Source organism: Dipodomys merriami, unplaced genomic scaffold, assembly GCF_024711535.1.
Source record: "Dipodomys merriami isolate MVZ:Mamm:240054 unplaced genomic scaffold, mDipMer1.0.p SCAF_217, whole genome shotgun sequence".
Taxonomy (NCBI): domain Eukaryota; kingdom Metazoa; phylum Chordata; class Mammalia; order Rodentia; family Heteromyidae; genus Dipodomys; species Dipodomys merriami.
The window spans coordinates 901,291-924,137 of record NW_027203571.1 but is presented as its reverse complement, the minus strand read 5'-3'; the positions used below and the strand labels follow the sequence as shown (position 1 = coordinate 924,137).

The 22,847-nt window shown below is 38.3% G+C and overlaps 1 long non-coding RNA gene across 2 annotated transcripts; it reads right to left on the bottom strand.

Annotated features, from left to right (window-relative positions):
• Positions 1-2,523: 2,523 nt before the first annotated feature.
• Positions 2,524-8,065, bottom strand: LOC138834496 (uncharacterized). 2 transcript variants are annotated; one of them, XR_011374147.1, is made up of 4 exons: positions 7,960-8,065; positions 7,702-7,814; positions 6,026-6,099; positions 2,524-2,710 (listed from the first exon to the last, which is right to left on the bottom strand). It is a non-coding gene; the product is annotated as an uncharacterized lncRNA (long non-coding RNA). The 2 variants fall into 2 exon arrangements; XR_011374146.1 differs by having other exon boundaries at positions 7,702-8,065.
• Between the last annotated feature and the right edge of the window lie 14,782 nt (positions 8,066-22,847).

Sequence of the window (22,847 nt, the reverse complement as noted above, 5' to 3'; positions counted from 1 at the left end):
GTGAGTTGTCAACTACAGACAATTGTTTGTTTTGTTTTTTGTCGGTCATGAATCTTGAACTAGGGGCCTAAGCTCTGACCCTTACCTCTTGGGCTCATGACTAGCATTCCACCACGTGGAGCCATGGACCCTCTTGCAGCAAAGGCCACAGCCTAGGGGTCTATAGCTGAGGTCTCTCATCCTGCCTTCTCAGGAAGCTGAGATCTGAGGATCTGGGTACCAAATTATCCCAGACACAAAAGGTCCCATTAGCCTATTATCTCCAATTCACTACTAAGAAACCTGAAGTGGAAGCTAGGTGCTTGTCACTCATGCGTGTCATCCTAGCTACTAAGGAGGATGAGATCTGAGGATAATAGTTCAAAGCCAGCCTGGACAGGAAAGTCCTTGAGACACTTAGCTCCAATGGACCACCAGAAAAGCTGAAGTGGCTTTTGGCTCAAGTGGTAGAGCACAAGACCTGAGCTGAAGAGCTCAAGAACAGCACCCAGGCCCAGACATCAACTCCTACAATAATAAAAATGAAAGAAACAAACTAACAAACCTGAAGTATAGGGCTGAACAAACCTGAAGTATGGGTCAATAATGTTTCTTTCTTGCTTCTATAGCTCAAGAACCCTAAGAGCATTTAGAGTGCAAGTACTTCTCATCACCAAGGGAAACACAGAAAGCTCTTGAACATCTGACCTTTCAGAAGTGGAAGTCAGAGTGTCATAGACTTTTCTGCCCTGGCTGGCTTCACCCTGTGATCCTCAGACCTCAGCCTCCTGAGCTAGGATGACGGGCCTGAACTACTGGTGTTCTGCTAGGTTCAGAACTGTGATGACCTTGACAATACAAGCCAACTGATTATCACAAAGGGCTTGGGGAGCATATTAAGCCTTTCAACATTGGACCTTTAAGAACCCTGTAGGGCACAAGATTACAATGATAGAGTCTGAGAGGCTGGGCATGTGGATGTGTTACACTTGAACCTTAGCTCTGACTCCAATTTTGGTATATATCAGTGTTCTTTTTCCAAAGGATGTTCTCATAATTAGCAAATAGGAAAAGTACCTTGATTCACCCTCACTTTTTTTCCCAATTGTGTGTCTTGAACTCAAGTTTGGGCACTGTCCTTTAGACCCGCAGGTCAAGGCGAACACTCAGCCACTTGAGCCACAGTGCCACATGGGGTCTTTTCATGGTTCACTGGAGATAAGGGTTTAACAGGCTTTCCTTGATTTGCTGTCTTTGAACTGTGGTCTTCAGGTCTCAGCCTCCTGAGAAGCTAGAGTTCCATGTGTGAGCCACTGACATTTCTTCTATTGTTTTTGGCAGTCCTTGGGATTGATCTTAAGGCCTGGGTACTGTCTCTGAGCTCCTTTTCCTCAAGGTTAGCCACTTAGGCTACTCCACAGCTTCTGGCTTTTTCTGAGTATGTGGCACTGAGGATTAAAACCTGGCATTCATGCATGCTAAGCGAGCTCTTTACCACTAAGCCACATTTCTAGCCCTACTCTTACAATTTTATCCCTCACTTGCTTATCCTCAGGAAAAGGTTTCTGACTATAAATCGTTTAAGAAATCCCAATAGGAAGATGTCCAAAGATTGTACAAAGCTCATACTTGGGATAAACTCTAAACATGTGGAGACTGTGACAAATGCTTCCATTTAATTATATATTATGTTTCAACACTTAATAAAATATTAATAAAAATGAGTCAATATCCTAAAGTATTGTGTAGAATTTTATTATAGATGTGCAAATTGTAATAAATATTATGTGTATAGTAATACTAAATACAATAATCAATCAATAAATGAATAAAAGAAAAACAAAATACAAAATCAATAATAAAAATCATAATGTGAAATTAACTTACATATTTAAGTGTATATCATATATTAAACATGTATAGAAACATTTTTTCCATTGCAGAGCCTTCATTCAGGCCCTGGGAACTCTAGCCTGAATTTCTTTTCCTCAAGGACGGTGAGCTTCGCCTTCACCCACGGTATAAAAGACTTACCTGGACAGTGATCCCAAATCCTAGCAATGGCAGAAATACTGGCCCCAGTTCCAAGACAGTGTCTTCTTTTTTTTAATGGATGCAGTTATGTTTACTCAGTTCCATACTGAACATTTAAAAAAAAGAAGTGTGGAATTTGTACAACTATTCAAACATCCTTCCTTACCTCTAAAGTGCTTCTCTGAGAAAGACATTGTTTCTTTCTTTGTACTTTTTTATTGCAAAAATGTTTTACAGAGGGGTTACAGTTACAGGAGCAAGGTAATGAGTACATTTCCTATTGAGCATTGTTGACTCCTTCTTTGTTTTCCCCCTACCATCCCTTCCCTCCCATCTCCACAACTACTTCACCCTGCCGAGGTCAGTGACTTAGTTTTTCTTTTGTGGTTGGCATGGGGTTTGAACTCAAGTAGTGGCAACTTTCCCTCACATTGCTACAAATTTACCAACACCCTGAGTTCAAATCCCAAGCTAGAAAAGAAAACTGGCAGAAATTCCAAACCAGGGAGTTTTATTTTTTATTTAGTTAAATAATTAATATTTTTATTTTTATTTTTTTTAGCCATCCATGACACTTGAACTCAGGTCGTGTAAACACTTCCTCAGCTTGGAACTCCCTAGGCTGGGGTGCAGTCTCCAGATGCATAGCCGATCCTGAGATCCTAGGCCAGAGGGCTTGCAGGAAGAAAAAAAAAAGCTGGAAAGCACAAAAAGTGGTGAGCTGCCGAGGGCTGGCATTTTCTGATTTTTGGGGGGCATGGTGACCATCCTGGGTCTGATTGATATGGCTGCAAAGTAGACCTGACCTACCACTTCTGATTCTGATGAGCTATCAGTGAAGCCATAGGCCAATCTGTCAACATAAGTCCTGGGTTCAAATCCCAGTCCTGACACCAATGGCAGGAGATCACAAGAGACTCATTCCTATGCATGGGAATACCAATTGAATGAGTAGTTCATGCTTTCATCTAGTCTAAAATTGGATGAAATAGTCCTAGAATGCTGATTGATCTTACCGTATAGTTTATTAAGCATGAAAAGAATAATATTCCTTCAATGGTGGTATAATAAATACCTCAGAGTTGGAAGGAATGTAGTAGGTGTCATTCAATCATAGATAGACGACTCTGGCACTCTTTAACAATATATAGTTATTTGTATACCACCGTCTGCCTATCCATGTATCGCTGTTTTGGCCAAACATGGGGGTCAATCTCAGTACCTGGGAACCACTTGACAGCTTCATTGGCTAGAGCTCCCATGCTCAAACTCACCCATTCATGAATTGGGCCTGCTAGGCACTGAGTTCAGATTCTCACATTGCCAGGCATGATGGAGAACACATCTAAAATCTAGATTCTATGTGATAGTATGTAAACAATGTAATAAATTGTAGAGGTGTCATCAGTCAATAAAATAAATGGTAAATAAATGAATAAAATGAGAAATAAAATTTATAAACGCACCAAACACAATATGGACTGAACATCTGAACGGAAGTATAAATCCTATCATTAATATATATATATATATATATATATATGTACATATATATATAAGAAGTATTATATATATATATATATATATATATATATATATATATATGAAGTATCTTTTCCAGGAATAAGTCTTGAATTCAGTCCCCCTAGGAGGAAGGAATGGCGGGAGATCCTGAGATACTCGTTTCTGGACCTAGGAAGAGCCACGGCATGCGACTGATCTCATCCTTGAATGAGTAGCTCGTGCATGATGTGAGTAGGAAATGATACATAAGACTCATGGGGTATAGATTATTTGTAAAGAAGAGGTGATGAAGCATGGCAATAATCATCATATACATGAAATAGATGCTTAAGAAAAGATCCAAATATAGGTACTCACAGATTGGATTCTATCACAGGTCACCACAATCCTACTCTATACAAATATGTGCTTATTTGCATACTACCTTCAGCAAATGTATAGATGACTATTGTGCTCTCTATTCTCCCCCAAGGGGGGCTCAAACTCAGGTACTGGGAACGCCTAGCTCCTTTGTCACTCACAGGCTGGGGTGCTCATGTGGACCCATTCACCAATTGTGCCTGCTAGGCCCTGAGTTCAGATCCCAGACCTGCCAATAGATTCATCTTGATGTCAGAAGCCAATTGTTGCATCTATTTTCCTTTCCTGTGCAAGTCTTGGGTGTCAGCTAGGATGCAGAATGATGGGCCACCCTGTGGTCCTGAGAATAAGTTGTTATCCATGTCAGCCCAGTTATATATGTCATCATATACATAGGAAAATACACAATACATCTATGAATAGCTTACAAAATAAACACAATAAGTACACTCAATGCACGATGCAGTCCACACATGGATGTGAGTATACATCCCATGTTTCAATGATGCATTGAGCACTATTTTTGCCTCCTTGTGTCTTTATCTCAGTTGCTGGGATGAGCCCATCTCCTTAGTGGATCACAGTCTGGTGTGATCACATGGACCGATTGGGCAGTTGGGCCTCCTAGGCCCCAAGTTCAAATCCCAACACTGCTAAAAATTCGCCCTGATGTGAGAAGCCAGTCATTGCAACTGTTTTCTATTGCTGTGCAAATTCTGGGTCTCAGCCAGAATGACTACAGCAAACGCAAGATGCAACCCACCCATGTTTGGAAATATAGATCCTTTGTTTAATTATGAATTTATGACTATATTGGCCTCCCAACAGGGCTCAATCTCAGGTCCCAGGAATGGCCTGGCTCCTTAGAGGCTCACAGGCTGCTGTGCTTAACATGACCCATTCACCAATTGGGCCTGATAGGCCTTGAGTTCAAATTCCAGCACTGCCAAAAGATTCGTTCTGATGTGAGAAAACAAAGGTTGCATATGTTTTCCTGTTCTGTGAATATCCTGGGTCTCATCAATGATGGAGAATGCTATATAAGCAAATCTATAGCCATGGGAATAGGTTGTCATCCATGTTAGCACAGTTATATCTGTCACCATATTCAATAAAATGCACAAACATCCATGAATAAGACACAATATAAAAATAATTACACTGAATGCAAGATGCATACCACTCCTGTAGGTAAAGAGAGATCCTATGTTTAAAAAAGGTGGACTTGTGATTTTGTCCAATGCTGGGGCTTCAAATCAGACCCTAGACCAGGCCTGAAATTCTAGTCTTCAAGGATGGTGAGCTTCCCCTTCCCCCCAGTGCAACAGAGATACCCAGACCTGAGTTCAAATCCCAGCACTGACAAAAAATTCATCCTGATGTTAGAAGCCAGTTGTTGCACACGTTTTCCTCTCCTGTGAAAGTCCTGAGTCTCAACCAAGAAGGGGAATTCATAGGCAACCCTATAACCATAGGAACAGGTTGTCATCCATGTCAGCAAAGTTATACCTATCACCATATTAAGTAAAATAAACAATACCTCCATGTAATAGAGACAAAATAAAGAGAAGTCCACTAAACACAAGATGCCATTGACACATGAATATCAATATAGATTGTATGTTTAAATTATGAATTTATGACAATAGTGGACCACCTTGGGGATCAATGTCAGATCATGGGAATGGCCTAGATCCTTAGTTCACAGGTTAGTGTGTTCACCTTGACTTATTGGACAATTGGTCCTACTAGGCCCTGAGTTCAGATCCCAGTACTACAAACAAGTGGGTTGTAGAGTAAGAAGCCAAATGTGAAACTTGTTTTCCTTTTCTCTGAATATCCTGGGTGATCCTAGGAATCTTGGCATGGCGGAGAACATTTCTACAAATCTAGATGCTCTGTGATAGGATGTCATCAATGTAATAAACAGAATGGGTTTCATCATCATAGTACAATCAATGGTAAATAAATGAATAAAAGACAAATTTCAAGGAACAACCACACCAAACATGTATGTACTGAACACCTATAGGTAAGTATAAATCCTATCTTTACAATATATATAAATAGTATGTTTCCTGGGCTGGAGCTTGAATTCAGGACTAGTGAACAGGCCTGACTTTCTTACCTTCAAGTGCAGTGATCTTCCCCTTCATCCACATTGCTGCAGATTTACCCAGATCCTGAGTTCAAATCCAAAGCCTGTAAGAATAAACTGTGTGAACTGCAAGTCAGGGAGCTAATTTTTTTTTTTTTACTTTTCTCAGTACAGGGCTTGAAGTCAGGTTGTGGCAACTCTGCCTCAGCTTCGATCACCCTAGGCTGGAGTGCAGCCACTAGATCTACAGCTGTTTCTGGGATCCTAGACCCCAGGTCTTGCAGGGAAAGAAATTCACAGAAACAATGTGGCCTTTTTATGTTATCTTCCTTTGCTCGGTGACCCTCATGGGTCTGAATGACACTGTTGCAAAGGGTACTTCACCTTGCTATGCTGAAGGCTGGCAATCTATCTGGGAAGCCATAGGCCCACATGGCAACATAGGCCCTGATTTTGAATCCCCCTCCTAACACTTGAAAATGGTTCTCATCCATAGGAAGAACAATGGAATATTATCAATGTCAAGTTTCAATGAGTTGATCATGAATGATGCTCCTATAAAATTAGACAGTAACATTTCAGGAAGCTAACTGATTTTATTTAATATTAATGAAGCATAAAAAGAATATTATTACTTACAGGAACACAATAATTTCAGGACACTGATTTCATTAATAGTATAAGGATGAAAATAATAACATTAATTACATGAATGCATGATTAATACCCAGGAATTGGTAGGAATGTAGTTTACATAACTGAATAATGTATAGACATCTCTGATACTCTGTAAAAACACATATTTATTAGCATACTTCCATATGCATGTCAATCTGTTCTTATTTTGTTAACCCCTGGGGCTTGAGCTCAGGTCCTAGAAACAGCCTGTCAGCTCAATTTGCCCCATGATGTCGTGCTGACACTCACCAATTCATGAATTGGGCCTTGTAGGCTTGTAGGCTGTGAGTTCAGATGCCAGCACTCCCCAAAAATGAATGGTGGAGTAAGAAGTTGATGGTGACACATTTTTTTTCTGTGAAAGTCCTGGGTGTCAGGTATGAAGTGGAATATATATGCAGACCTCTATCTTATGTAATCAATGTAATCAACGTTTTATGTACCATAATAGTCAAAATAAATGGTCAATATATGAATAAAACAAAAAATAAAATAACTACACTGAATGCAATATGGAGTTAACATATGTATATAAATATAAACCATATATGTAAATTGTACATGAATAGGATGTTTTCTAGTGGTGGGGATCTATTTTAGGCCTAAGGAATAGACATGAATTTCTTGACTTCTAGGAGGCCAGTTTCCCCTTCCCACACAGTGCAACAGAGTTACCAAGACCACAGGTACCAATCCCAGTCTTGGCAGAAAAACGGCACCTTTATAGTATGTAATAGTATAGTAATTCTAAGATATTTCATTATACCTCCATTTTAATGTGATTGTTTAAATGCCTCATAAAATATTAACTAACATCGATCAGTGTCCTATAACATAATTGTGTATAATTTTATCCTAGAATCATTCAAGAACTGCTCTTTCAATCATGACATACATCATATTCCATTGGTAATCATATGGACAGGAATAAGTTTCTTAGGATCTCCTTCCATTTGGAGGTGGCAGGACCAAGATTCCAACTGTGGGCTACAATTCCCACCACTTAAACCCGAGGATAGGGAACTCACCAGTCTGTCCAAGAACATCAACAAGACCAATGATTAGGCAGGTAACAGTGGCTCTTAGCAGTCCTCCTTGATATTTACAAGGCTGTGATGGGAGGATCATGGTCGAAGTCACCCTAGGCAAGAAAGTCCAACTTCAGTGCCAACAAAGCCAGAATCCCTGTGGCTCTAGTGTGGAAGGCCATCCTTGATCAAAAGCAGCTTACAGACTGTGCTCAGATCCTGAGTACAAGGTCTGGGACTGGGAACAAACAGACATACTCAACAATCTGTGAAGCCATCCAGCTAAATGAGGTCACCCTCTTGTCTCCAACTGAATTGGATATTGTTCCCTGGGAAAAGGGCTGGGGGAGCTGCTATCTTCTTGACTTCACCCATGCTGCTTGCATCACAGTATTCTGGCCACACCCCATTCTTTCATAGTTCTTTCTGACCAAAGAGATATAAGAATGGTGGCCACCCACACATTCCATGCTGCCTGGTAGCACCAGGATTCCCTGTGTTAGTTTACACCACTACCAGCAATTGAGGAAGGTAGAGATGGCTGAGTGGTGAGGAAGAGACTCAAGGCATCTTTGGAATATAGAAGGAAATTTAGATGCCTGCCTGCACCATGGCTTCCTTCCCTCCCCAAGGTGCAGAATTTCAAACATCAGGCAATGGCATCCTGCCAGGCTGCATAAAGCCCCAACCTGCTCCCTGGCCCTGGTTCTTTGCTCTGAGGCCATGTGTCTGTAATGCCACTGCCATCACTGCTCGCCCCACCTGGAGCAGCCTAAAGCAAGTTCTCCCGGCAGCACAGGTGAGTGGCTGTCCCCAAACCACCCCTACCTCCGGGTCAGACACTCCTCTGGTGGCACCATGACTCCCTACTTGTGTCCTCTCCCTGTCTCTGAGGAGCCACCTTTCTGTCTTGGGCATTTCTGAAACAGAGACTCAAGATATGCTCTGGCTGGGCTGGATTGAGGTCCTCCTATCTATGACAGGTATGCTTCACCAGACCTGGTCTTCTGGAGTTGGGATGGTAGACATGTAACAACATGCGCAGTCATCGATTTAGATGGATTATCCCAAACTTCTTAGTCCACAGCAGGCGATTCTTTTTTTCTTCATATTTTTTTATAGTGAAAATACTGTACAGAGGGGTTAAAATTACATGGGCAAGATAATGAGTACATAAATTATCAAGCATTGTAGCCTCCTCCTTTGATTCTGCTTCCCATCCCATCCTCTCTCCATCCCCCTATCCGACCCTCCACCTCCCCCTAACAAAGCTGTAAAGTTCATTTTCGACATAGGACTTATATGTCTCATTGTTGCAATGGGTCCACCTGTAATCCCTATCTAAAGGATTTTCTTTCCCTTCCCCTCGATAAATTATAAAAACATAAAATACAGTGAAAGCAGGGAATATACCGTGGGGGAGGGACATAAAAAGCAACAAAAAATAAACTTATAAATGTACTAGAAAAAATGGAATGAAAGTAAAAATTTTTGAATACATATCTTAGGGTTCATTTCCCTAACACCAACTTATCTGACTTTTTCTGCTTGAGTCAGACATATACTAGTTATTGCAAATAAGGTAAACCATGGGACCTATGTTTCTTTGGGCCTGGTTTACTTCACTCTATATAATTTTTCCAAGTCTGTCCATTTCCTAAGAAATGGAGCAATGTCATTCTTTCTGATGGAGGAATAGAATTCCATTGGGTATATGTACCATATTTTGTTGATCCATTCATCTACTGAGGGGCATCTGGGTTGGTTCCCTATCTTAGCTATGGTAAATAAGGCTACAATAAACATAAGTGTGCTGGTAGCTTTAGTGTGGTTTTGATTGTGAACATTTGGGTAAATGTCCAAGAGTGGGATTGCTAGGTCATAGGGGAGTTCTATGTGGAGTTTTTGAGAAACCTCCATACTACTTTCCAAAGTGTTTGAACAAGTTTACACTCACACCAATACAGTGAGGTTCCCTTCTGTCCACATCCCCTCCAGAATCTGCTGTTATTTTAGTTCTTGATTATAGCCATTCTAACTGGGGTGAGGTGGTATCTCAATGTTGTTTTGATTTGCATTTCGTTTATGGCTAGAGAGTTTGAGCATTTCTTCATGTGTCTCTTGGCCATCCTTCCTTCCTCTTTAGAGAAGTTTCTCTTTAAGCTTTTAGCCCAATTATTTATTGGGCAGTAGTTTCTTTGAAGATTTGTTGTTGGGGGATTTAATTTTTTTAAGTTCCAGGTATATTGTAGATGTGAGACCCTTGTCTGTTGTATGGCTAATGAAGATTTTCTCCCAATCCGTGGGCTTTCTATTGATCTTGCTAGCTATGTCCTTTGCCATACAGAAGTGCTGCAATTTCATGCAATGACATTTGTCCAAACTTTCTTTGATGTGTTGTGTTTCTGGGTCTCTATTAAGAAAATTTCAGCCTGTGCCAAAGAGACCTAGGATTTCTCCTATTCCATCCTGTAATGTTTTCAGAGTGTCTGCTTTGTCATCGAGGTCTTTGATCCACTTGGAGTTGATTCATGTTCATTGTGATATATAAGGATTTAGCTTTAGTTTTCTACAAGTAGTTAACCAATTTTGCCAGCAGCATTTACTGAAGAAGCTGTGTTTCTTCCATTGTATTTTGTTAGCTCCCTTATCGAATATTAGAAGGCTATAGGTCTGTAGGTTCATTTCTGGATTTCAATTCTGTTCCATTGGTCCTGAGGTCTGTTCTTGTGCCAGTACCAAGCCATTTCGATTACTATTGCTTTGTAGTAGAGTTTGAAATTTGGTATTGATATTCCTCCAGCACTGTTCATTCTGTTGAGGATTGTTTTTGTTATTTGGGGTATTTTATTGTTCCCTATGAATTATTGGACTGCTTCTTCTATTTCCTTGAAGAATGAGGTTGGAATATTGATAGATATCACATTGTATTTGTAGATAGCCTTGGGAAGTATTGCCATTTTCACGATGTTGATTTGTCCATTCCAGGAACATGGGAGTTTTTGTTTTGATTTCATTTTTAAGGTTTTTAAAGTTTTCATCATTGAGGTCCTTCACTTCTTTGGTTAAGTTAATTCCTAGGTATTTTATTTTTTGTGTGGCTATTACGAATGGAGTTGCTTTCCTAATTTCAGCCACTCTTTTCTCATTGTTGGTATACAGAAAAGCCATTGATTTTGGGGGGTTAATTTTGTTCCCTGCTACTTTGCCAAAGTTTTGAATCAGCTTGAGTAATTTGGGAGTGAAATCTATGGGATTTTCTGACTACAAGTATGACATCTGCAAAGAGGGAGACTTTTACTTCTTCTTTACCTATTTGTATCCCCTTTAGGTTTGCATCTTCTATTGTTCCTGTAGCTAGGCATTCTAACACTAGATTGAAGAGAAGTAAAGAGCTTGGACATTCATGTCTCGTTCCTGAGTTAAGTGGAAATGGCTTTAGTTTCTCACCAGTAAGTATAATGCTGGCTGTAGGTTTGTCATATACAACCATTATTGTATTGAGAAAGTTACATGGATTCCTAATTTTTCCAGAACCTTCATCATAAAGGGGCATTGGATCTTGCCATATGCCTTTTCTGCATGTATTGAGATAACCATGTAGTTCTCATCCTTGCTCCTGTTGATGTGATGAATTATATTAATTGATTTGCGTATATTGAACCAGTTTTGCATCATTGAATTGAATCCTGTTAGATGATGAATTGTTTGAATGAATTGTTGAAGTCGATTGGCCAAAATGTTGTTGAGAAATTTTGTATCAATGTTCATCAAAGAAATGGGTCTATAGTTCTCTTTCTGTGAAAAGTCCCTGTCTGGTTTGGGGATGAGGGTTGTTATGGCTTCATAGAATGAATTCGGTAGTGAACTTTCTCTTTTAATTTCATTGAAGAGTTGAAGTAGTATTGGTGTGAGCTGTGTTTTGAAACCCTTATAGAATTCTGCTGTAAAGCCATCTGGTCTTGGGCTTTTCTTAGATGGGAGGTGTTATTGCTGTTTCTATTTCAATGCTTGATATGGGCCTGTTAAGATGTTTTAACTCATCTTGCTTTAGTTTTGGCATGTCAATTAATGCTAGGAAAAGGCCCATTTCTGCCAAGTTATCAAACTTATTAGCATAAACTTTTGAGAAATATTCCCTTATAATGTTCTGAATCTTTATTGTTTCTGTGGTGATGTTTCCATTCTCATCTCTCAGTTTATTTATTTGGGTGTGTTCTCTTCTTTTTCTGATAAGATTTTCTAAGAGTCTCAATTTTATAATTTTTTCGAAATAGCCATTCACATTGATAATGTGTTTGTTTTTATGAGCAAGATGTGACTCTTGAAGGCAACAGATAGAAGGATCTTGCTTTTTAATCCAACTAGACACTCTATGTCGCTTAATTGGAGAGTTAAGTCCATTAATGTTGAGAGATAGGACTGAGAGGTATTTGCGAGTACATGCCATTTTATCTACCTTCTTGGGGGCTGAGGCAACTGGGTTCTTCCTGAGGTTATTGGATTCTCAGTTTGGGTGCAATTTCATGGCCTTTATTGTGGTCTTGTTGGTATTCTATATGTAGGACATCTTTAATAATGTTTTGTTGGGCTGGTTTTGTGGAGATATATTGTTTCAATTTTTCTTTGCTATGGAAGTTTTTTATTTGACCTTCAGTAATGGAGAGTTTATCTGGGTACAGAATTCTTGGTTGATAGTTGTTTGTCTTTAGGGCATGGCATACATAATTCTAGGCTCCTTTTTCTATGATTGTCTCCCCTGTGAAATCTGAGGTGATTCTAATTGGTTTCCCTTTATAGGTGATTGATCTTTTCTCCTTGACAGCTTTAAGGATCTTTTCCTTGGTCTGAATTGATTTTGTGTGGATTATAATGTGACAGTGGGATGTCCTAATATGGTCCGGTCTATTTGGAGTACAAATAGCTTCTTGTATCTGAGTAGGCCTATCTTTTTCATGTTTGGGAAGTTCTCTGCTAGGATCCTGTTAAACAAATTTCATAGACCATTAACTTCTGTCTCTAGGTTCTCCTCTACAGCCATTATCCTCATATTAGGCCTTCTGATGGTGTCTTCCAAGTGCTGAATAGCTCTATCATATTTCTTGTATTTGTCTTGGATGGTGTATTTTCTTTTTCTATAATATCTATGCTGTTTTCAATAACCGAGGTTCGATCTTCTGCATGGTGTAACCTACTAATCAAGACTTCACACTTTGTTTTTTATTTCTTTTTCTTCTATTTGGTCGGCTTTGATGGCTTCAAATTCTTTGTTGGAGCATTGTTTTATATCTTGTATGAACTTCTTTAATTCCTTAATTTGGTTTTCAGTGTTTATTCTTAAATCACTTAGTTGTTTGGTTATTCCCATTCCTTCTGTTGGGTTCCATTCAGCATTCCCTTTGTGGTCCCCCTGACTTCTTTCAGTTCTCTGTTTGTGGATTCCATGAATGCCTTTAGTGATCTTTGTGCATTCTCATCCCACTCTCTCAATTACTGTATTACTCTTTGATTAGCTTCTTCACGTTCATGCAGTTCCTGTAGTTCTCATTGATTGATCTCAGTCTTCTCATGGCATTCCTTTATTTCTCTTTGAGTGTTCTCAAGCTGCTCATGCAATTCCTGTATCAATCCTTGAGTAACTTCCTCACGATCATGATATTCTTGTATTAAACTTTGTTTTGCCTCCTCTCTCTCCCTATCAAGCTCATTCACAGTCCTTTGCTGGTTTTCAATATTTTCATTTTCCATGTTTACCAGTAGTGTTTGTAGAGCTTTTTGGGAACTCTCCTCTGGGTTATTCATTATCTTTTCTGTCCCCTGATTATCATAAGTGGGAGTTGAGATATCCGGGCTTGCCGTTATTCTTGTGTTTTTCAGGGTTGCTCTACCTATTTGAGATGAAAGTAACGCCAGTTTTGTGCTAGCACACTATTTTAAAGCAAGCATCAACCAAAGTCTGTAATTGCAAAGTCAAAAATTTGCAAAAATCTAGTTGAACAGATATACCTATTCAACATCAAACAACTATGATTAATGGGCATTGAACTGCAAAGAAGAATTTGGCAAACAGAAATTATTAAGTTTAGGGAGAGATATGGGTAAAAATAGGCATATAGGGATGTGGAAAGGCTGTGGGACAGTTAACTCAATTCTAATCTCAAAGCGGGAAATAGGTTATATAGAATGATAGTAGAGAGACAGAAAATAAGAAGAAAGAGAAAGAAAAAAGACAAAAAAATAGAAAAACAGATATTAAAAATTGAGAAGTACAACACTTATAAATTATGCAAATTTTAAAACGTAATATTCAGAGAAGAACATGGATAGAATAAGAGAAGGGGGGATAAAAAGGAGATGTAAAAAACTTAAAAATAGAAATGCTTAAAATATTATATAGGTATAAAGAGGTAGTACTGTTATTAAGGAATTTAAGCCTAATAGGTTTTAAATTGAGTAATAAATTTCTGGATTAAGCATGTACACACAGATATTGGCATATCTGAGGATGAGCAGAACAGCAATTATATCACGAAAAGAAGAATGAAAAGAAGAAAAAGTGAAAAGAATGAGAAGGAAAGAAAAAAGGATCAAATGGTCACTAGAACTAAACAAAAAATATTTAAAAGAAAAAAAATACACACACATATACCCCTAAAATAAAAATTATAATAGGAAGAAAAAAAGTTAATAGAAAACAAAAAATTAAAAGTTAAAAATTAAAAAAAAAACTTTTAGAAAAAATTTTTTATAAAGGATACAAAAAAAGAGTTCTTAGATTTTTTTTGGGGGGGATGGGAAGATCCTGTATCTCCCTGTGTCCTTAACTTGTCTCTTGTTGGAGTCTCTGATCTGCTGGTGGTTTTTGATTTTCCTGTGGCTTGAATGGTTTCTTAAGTCAGTTTGAGCAGGCAGAAAAATCACAGCAGACGATTCATTACCACAGGTGAAGCTCTAGGTAAGGTCGCAACCATCGAACTTCATTCTCCTCACAGGACAGTTGTGAGGAAAAAAGGGATTTATACAGAGAGTTCTCTGGAGCATGGCTAGGCACAGAGGGAGAGGCCTTCAGAGAAGATTCTCAGCAATTCTGTGAGCAAATGACAGGAAAATACCCGGAAAGGGCTCAGGTGGGCCCCGTTATTAATCGTGCAACAGATGTGGGATTATCAAACAAAACATGGCTCTCTTTCATCATTACCCTATCCCCATGAAGAAGAGGATCCTTCACTGTGTTGAGTTTTGCAGCGGGCGAAACCAAGGCACAGAGAAGCCAGGTGACCTACTTATGACTCCAACTTCACAGGAAGCTCTGCCTGACTTTGCTACCATGCTCCCTAGGACAATGGGTGCTATTATGTCCACTTCTTGTGTTAGGAAGTTCACTTCTTGTCAGTCGTGGGGCTGAAACTCTAGGCCTGTGTACTGTTCCTGAGAGCCTCAGCAAAAGGCTAGTGCTCTACCACTTGAGCCCACAGCACTACTTCTGATTTTCTGGTGGTTCTTTGGCGATAAGAGTCTCACATACGTTCCTGCCTGGGCTGGTTATGAACCATGATCCTCATATCTCAGCCTCCTGTGTAGTTAGGATTAGAATTCTGAGTTACCGGCACCATACTTAATTGTAATTCTGTCATTTTCTCTCTCTTTCCCAAGACCTGTTTGAATGGGTGCTGGAAGAGGGGGCCCAGCATCCTCAAATGGATGGAACCTAGATGGCCCTCTCATTCGGGAGGTGGGCTGTGGGTCAGTAGCTGGCTCAATAGCTTGTTGAAACAGATTCATGAGATAAACCCTTCTGTTACCTGGCTAGACCATGACAGTTATTCATTGCCCATCCAGCCTTACTAGACTTATTGTATTTTATTGCTTTCTACATCATTTTCTAGCACCTGGACAAAATTATGATATATAATTACGGAATGAAAATGTAATGCCATCTTAAGGAAGTTATTTAGGGCTCTGGGAATTTGGCTTCATGGTACGGTGATTGCCTAGCAGCCATGAAACCCTGGGTTCATTCCTTAGTAACACATTAAAAAAAACTGGAATTTGTGCTGTGCCTCAAGTGGTAGAGTGCTAGCCTTGAGCTAGAAAAAAAAACTCATGAAAATTCCCTACCTCTGAGTTTAAGCCCTTCCACTGGGGAAAAAACAACAACAAAAAAAATTTAGTTAGAAAATTCAAAAAAAAAGAACCCATACTTGGAATATATAATTGCTTCTTCCATACTGACACCTGACAACAGTCCCTAATGTATGTACTTTACTTATGTTAGGATACTGTGTTGGAAAAAGTTTTGTTCATTAAGTCACAGCAATTAATGCCAGGAATGTGCTTAGATGTCAGGAAAAGTTTAATTCTGGAAATTCAATGATTCTAGGATTTGTGTCCTCACTGCTTATCACAAAGAGAAAGGTAGGTTAAGTGTGATTTTGAAATCTTTTTGGTGAGTTATGGCACCAAAAAGGCAGAGGCTAATTAATAGTTGTGAAAGAAAATAAGGAATAACTCCAGATAGAAGGAATAAATGATAGTAATTAAGGTATATAAGAAACTGTTCTAGAGAACAATTTTTGATTATTGTAGAACTTGTTGTCAACTAGGCTTTTCTTCATTGCTTTTAGCATTCTAAATATCTTAGGCAAGCGCTTAGTCTCTGTGTGATAAATGTATCTCCTTCTATGCTATTCTTTCATATCTTATCTCCTTTGTTTTCTAAAAATATCATTCTTTCTATATTTCTCTATGAACATTTCCTGATACTAAATACACCTATACAGATGGCAGAGGATGCTAATGAAAAGGTCTCAAGATCATCAGTCATTAATGTAACAAAATGGAAAAGGAGGACATATTTATTGCTACTTCAATTTTGCTGAAATGCTGCAATGTCATCATTTGTTTAAAATTTCCATTCTTTGTCTACACAGTGTCATTCAGTGCACATAAATGCAAATATGAGCCAGGTGCTGGTGGTCTACACCTGTAATCCTAGCTACTAAGGAGGTTGTGACCAGAGGATGTGGTTCAAACCCAGCCTTGTCAGGAAAGTCCATGAGACCCTAACCTTCAATTAACCACCAGAAACCAGGAGGCGGTGCTGTAGCTAATCACGCAAGATCAGAGTTCAAGCCCCACAAGAACAAAAGTGGTGAAATATGATTTTAGTTTCCCCAAAAGGAACGACAAGATCAATAATCTTCCCAATCAAAAAAAAATAATTCCAAAAGGATTCAGTGCACCTGCTTTTGGTGAGTTATGTTATGGATTCTTTGCTGGACATATTCTCTAAAAACAAATCATTTAACTAGGGATACAGGTAGACCCATTGCAACAATGACATGTACAAGTCGTTATGTCGAACAACGAACTTTACAACTTTGGTGGGGGGAGGATTGGATGGAGGAGTGGGGTATATGGGAAGTTAGGGGAAGGGGAAACAAAGAGGAGGCAACAATGTTTGATAAGAAATGTATTCGTTATCTTGCCCATGTAATTGTAACTCCTCTGTACTGTATGTTCACAAAAAAGACAGAAAAAATGGTCAAATATTACCTTTACAATAAATTTCATCTAATATTTCTCATTTGAAAAGATAAGACTGTATAGTTGATGTCACTTGGCTTTCTTACTATCTTAGTTCAACGCCACCCCAGGCAGGAGAATCTGTCAAACTCCTATCTGTAATTACACAGCAAAAAATCAAGAAGTGGAGTTTTGGTTCAAGCAGTAGAGTACTAGCTTTGGGGGCTCGTGGGCAGGAACAAAAACTGTTCAGGGACAGGGTCCAGCCTCTGGGTTCAAGCCTCAGAAACAACATAAACTAAACAAAAAAGCAAACAAAGAAAGAGATATTTCATTGGGACCCTCCTTAAAGGAGTACTGGTCTGAGAAGTGGCTCCTTTTGCTGATCATACGCACTGGATAATCTTTTGGAATCCATATTGCTGTGGAGAACTCAGGACCAAACTAAAGGAATTGTTAACTGACTCCTGCAATAAGAGAATCATGTCAGTAGTGAAATATCCATCCATAAAACACTTTAAAACCTCCATGTCTTTGTTTCTTTGCAGTATAATTCTTTTTGGGGGGGTCCAGTCGTGGGCCTGAACTCTGGGCCTCGGCGCTTTACCTCAGGTCTTCAACTCAAGGCTAGTGCTCTACCACTTGAGCCTCAGCACCACTTCTAGCTTATTTTGGCTTATGTGGTGCTGAGGAATTGAACCTAGGTACTCAGGTATGTAAGGTAAGTTCTGTACCACTGAGCCACCTTCCCAGCCCCTGCAGTAGAACATATTTAAAACAACGTTATTTCCTTTTGTTCTATGCTGACCATCTAATGGCACATTATTTCTTTTTGTAATTCTCTCAACTAGAAGTTTACAGAAAAATTATATATGAATAAAAACACACTAGAAAAATCTAAGGACAGAGTTTTCTTCAAGCCTTCGGATTCTCTTCTTTTACAGTAAAAAGGAAAGCACAAGTTAACTTGAACTTTGTCAATCCTCAATGTTCTATTCCTCTCCTGGGATCAGTTTCCACATCCAGTAACAGTTACTTCCAGGAATAATCTATGGTGCTGCTTGAGGTATAGTGAATGATTTCTGGCTTGACCGAAATAACACAGGGACACCTTTGGACCTGAAGTAACACGAGTTTCAGAGACAACTTAATAAAGAGAAAATATGAAATTTATATTGCTTATAAATACATTATCCATGAGTATATTGAGTTAAACTTTGTAAATTCTCTGTAAATTAAGGCAAATTTTAAAGGGGAAGAAGTTTCTCAGAGCATTTTTTTTGTGTGAGTGTATGTGCTGCACATTATTTCCCAAGTGTACATGAATTTGTTAACTCATGTTAACTATAGCAATAATAAGAGAAAGAGAAATTCTGTGTTTCAGTATAAGGGTTCAATACACTACAGAAGACTCTATGAATAAGACCACGTTGAAACAATAAAGCCAAGTCCAGTATGTAGATTTATGAGAGTGATATAGTGAAAGCATTACTCCTATGTGGAACAGGAAGTATGAGACCACCGCCTTTCTAAATCACGCTTGCTAATGACACAACTTTGTAGAAAGTATAATGGAAGAATAATTCTGTTTTCAATGAAAGTCAGATACAAGAGCATGGACTTAATTGGGAAAAAAAAGTCCATCTTGAGAGAGCAGGGATTATACTAGCTATGAACTGGTGGATAAGATCAAATTTTTTTCTTTCCTTTACTTATATATTGCTAGTTGGTGGTGGTGTTGGAACTTGAACTCGGGGCCTGGGCACAGTCCCTCTGCTATTCAGCTCAAGGCTAGCACTCTACCACTTGAGCCACAGTGCCGCTTGCCTCCTTTGTTCCACCTTCCCATTCCTTCCCATCTCCATCCCCCCCAAGCCAAAGTTGTAAAGTTCATTTTTCGACATAATGTCTTGTACATCTCATTGTTGCAATGGGGCCACCTGTATCCCTAAAATTGTGCAGCAAATTATGTCTAAGAAATATATTTTTCAATAAGATGTTTCAATCCTTAGATAAAGCTCATTTTACTTTAATATAAAGTTATCTTCTAAAATAAATTCTGCAACTAACCTAATGTATGTTTTCTTGCGAAAAATGCTGTGACTTCTAGTCTTGTTATGTGATTTTAATTATATTTTTATTTGTGACATAATCCCTACTTACATTTATTACAAATTTCTGTAATTGTACAAATCATGCCTGTACACACTAATTTGCATACTCTAATATTAAAACAAAATTATTTTTTCCTGTCTCCCACAGGGAAGGATGAAGTGCTGAAGTACATGGAATGGAAATTTGCAACGTGAGGATGGGATCATGAGCAATTTCTACTTGGCTGAACAGGAATTCTTGTTTCTACAATACATTCTTACCATGTAATCACACAGGGAAAGCCACAAAATTTGAAGTTCATATGAATGAATTACATTCCTAAAAGATGTGGCAACCTGGCTCAAAAGTTCAATCTTATCACCAGTTATTTGTGCTTGCTGGCTGAGCTATTTCTCTATCATATGTTTCATATTGTTAAGTATATTAGTAATTCAGCTGTCAGTACATGGCAGGAGACTGCTAAAATCACAGCTATTGCTGTGTAATATTCCAAAGATAGGAAAAAGGTTATATTGATCTCCAATTCCTCCCTTTGGCCTTTAATATACTAATTAATTGTCAAAACAAGCGAGTAAGATGTTAGTTTATTTTTCCTTTTTAATTAGAGATTAAGCGAATGTTTATCACAGTGAAAAGTGTTAGTGCTATCAGAGCTCTGATATGAACACCTTCTCCCTAAAAAGCAATGCTCTAAAGACTGTAAATATGGAAGCCACAATAAAATTCTCTCTCTCTCTCTCTCTCTCTCTCTCTCTCTCTCTCTCTCTCTCTCTCTCTCTCTCTCTCTTTCTCTTTCCCTCTCCCTCTCTCTTTATCTCTCTCTCTCTCTCTCTACACACACACACACACACACACACACACACACACACACACACACACACACACACACACACACACACAGCTGCCACCCAGGCAAATGAGACATCAGTTCCATTCTTTTGTAATTATAGTTGATTGCTGTTTCCTCCATAGGTTTTTCTTGACTGAAGGATCTTGCCTGGACCTGTATCTTTCCCTGAAATCAAGTACATTCAAGTCAAACTCCAGGAATTCATACTACTACTCCAAAATTCTAACGTGTATTGGATCTAAAGACCAATAAAACACCCACCTTGTTATTTTAGTAGAAATTGACATCATGAAAGTAGAGGAATCTTAATCAGGAACTGAGGTAAGAGAACAAGAGTATGTGGGAAAATGTAGAATACTGTATATATGTTAGAGATACAGAATCAACTTCTATAGACTCATGTATGGAAAACTTGTCATCCTATATTGAAAGCTCAATTTACATATACAAGTTTTCCAGTTACTTTGCTTACCTATCACCTCTGATCACAAATCCTCTTATGAATGTTCATAGTATCTTTGAATATATCACAAGATTTGCATGTACTTATAATCTTAAGCAGGCAGTCTGCTACTACATCTTTCATTCTATGTGACGAACCCTTATTTTTTGCTTCTCTATTTGCTGAATAAATGTATTCTTGGATACAGGATATTGACAGCAAATCTGAGTGTAATTTACATTTTGTAAATTTCAAAAATAATATAAATTTTGTATTGACTAATCATTTTCTAAAAATGAGTGATGTTCATGAACAAAATATTTTGGTGCCTTTAAGTAAATTGAGAATTGATGTGGTAGTTCTTGTGTCTAATTTACTTAACCACTAGATTGTTCATGTATGAACATGTACACTGGACTTTTTTTTTAACATATATAGTAGTACTCAAGGGTTTGCTTTAAACTGATAATGGAGTGGTATCTTCCTATTCCAAACTTAATATATACTTCAGTGAAAGTACTAGAAACACATGATGTTTACAGGAGCAATATAAAAGACAACATATTTCTAAAGAGACTTGATTTATTGATTTAAACACTGAAAAGAATAAAATAGGTTCCTCGCTTGATACTGAATAAATTTCATATGAATGTAGCTCAAGAAGAGACTCAGATAAATTCATATTAATATTACTGAGATTTACATCACAATATAAGCTATATAAGCATTTTTAAGGAATTGGTCATTCAAAGCCCTAGATACCTCATGGATGAAGAATGGAATTAAAAATAGCAGAGGAAACCAATTCAACATGCAGCTATTATGATTTTATAATGCTAATATGGAAGAAATGGAGCTTTCGCTTTTCTGAAGAAGAAAGTTTAGACAGCAATTTCAATGTAAAGCATCAGTTATAATGAGTCTAACGTCTTTTCCTCCAAGATATCCAAGAGCACTATACTCATGCTCTGAAATGTAAATAAGTAACAATTTTATTTAGCCTTTGTTAATATTTATTTAATTGTGTAGCAAAAAGTTAAACTGTTTGCTCTCATTCCTTCAATATAGTAGCATACGTTTATACTTTATTGTCTCTTCATACAAGCCTGAAATCACTACTTCAAAGTAACACAAACAGAAAAACAAAAATAACCTGATACAACAATCACAAATCTTAAATTATGTGAAAAAGACCACAATAAAAATAAATAAATCTGAGCTGGGAAGGTGGTTCAGTGGTAGAGCGCTTGCCTTGCATGCCTGAGGCCCTGGGTTCACTTCCTCAGCACCACATAAGCAAAAAGATAAAAAGGAAGTGGCACTGTGGCTCAAGTGGTAGAATGCTAGCCTTGAGCTGCGAGGGACAGCACTCTGGCCCAGAGTTCAGGCCCCACGTCTGGACCTCCCCAAAAAAAACTAAGATAAATACATAAATAAATCTAAGGAATAGGAGAAATAATGACAGAAGAACAACAGAAGATTACCCTAGCTCTCTCTAATGAAACAGAGATTTAGAGTCCTAGCAGGTACTCCAGGTCTAGAGGGTCACACCAAGTCAGCTATAATTATATATAGATATCCAATTCGAAAGAAGAGTTCATACTGTCTTCAGAAGAAAACAGAAATCTATGAAAAGTTACCCAGACAGGTAGGTGACTGCCATGACTGTGTTGGCCAACATATTCAAAAACACATCTGCATTGTGGAAATAGGGCAACATGGAAAAAAGCAGGAACAGAAATGTACATCAGAGAAAGCCACATCCATCTACAGAGACAATTCACCATACCACTGGACAGTGTGAATTGTGGCTGGAATCACAAGTATTAACATCGCAACATCTCACCTCAACTAGTTTCTACTCCTACATTTAATGGTCTAGACAAAAACCTAATTCCATAAAAGCAAATCACAACAGAAAACCAACATCTGGCAAATCAACCAAGAATACAGAGAGTCATGTATGAAGATCATAGATTCCCCCAACATAAAACCTCCAAATAGACAAAACAAATCAGAAAATACAATAAAAATGATGTCAAGGTAGTATAATTCACATAGTAAATAACCAGGCATTGGAACAGACAAGGACCTTTAAGTTAGTTATCAAAATACATTACAAATACTGCTGAAAATGTGATTAATGGAAAGATAGAAAACCTCTACAAAGAAATTTGTGAACAAGATGAGACCAACCAAAGATTAGCAAAATAA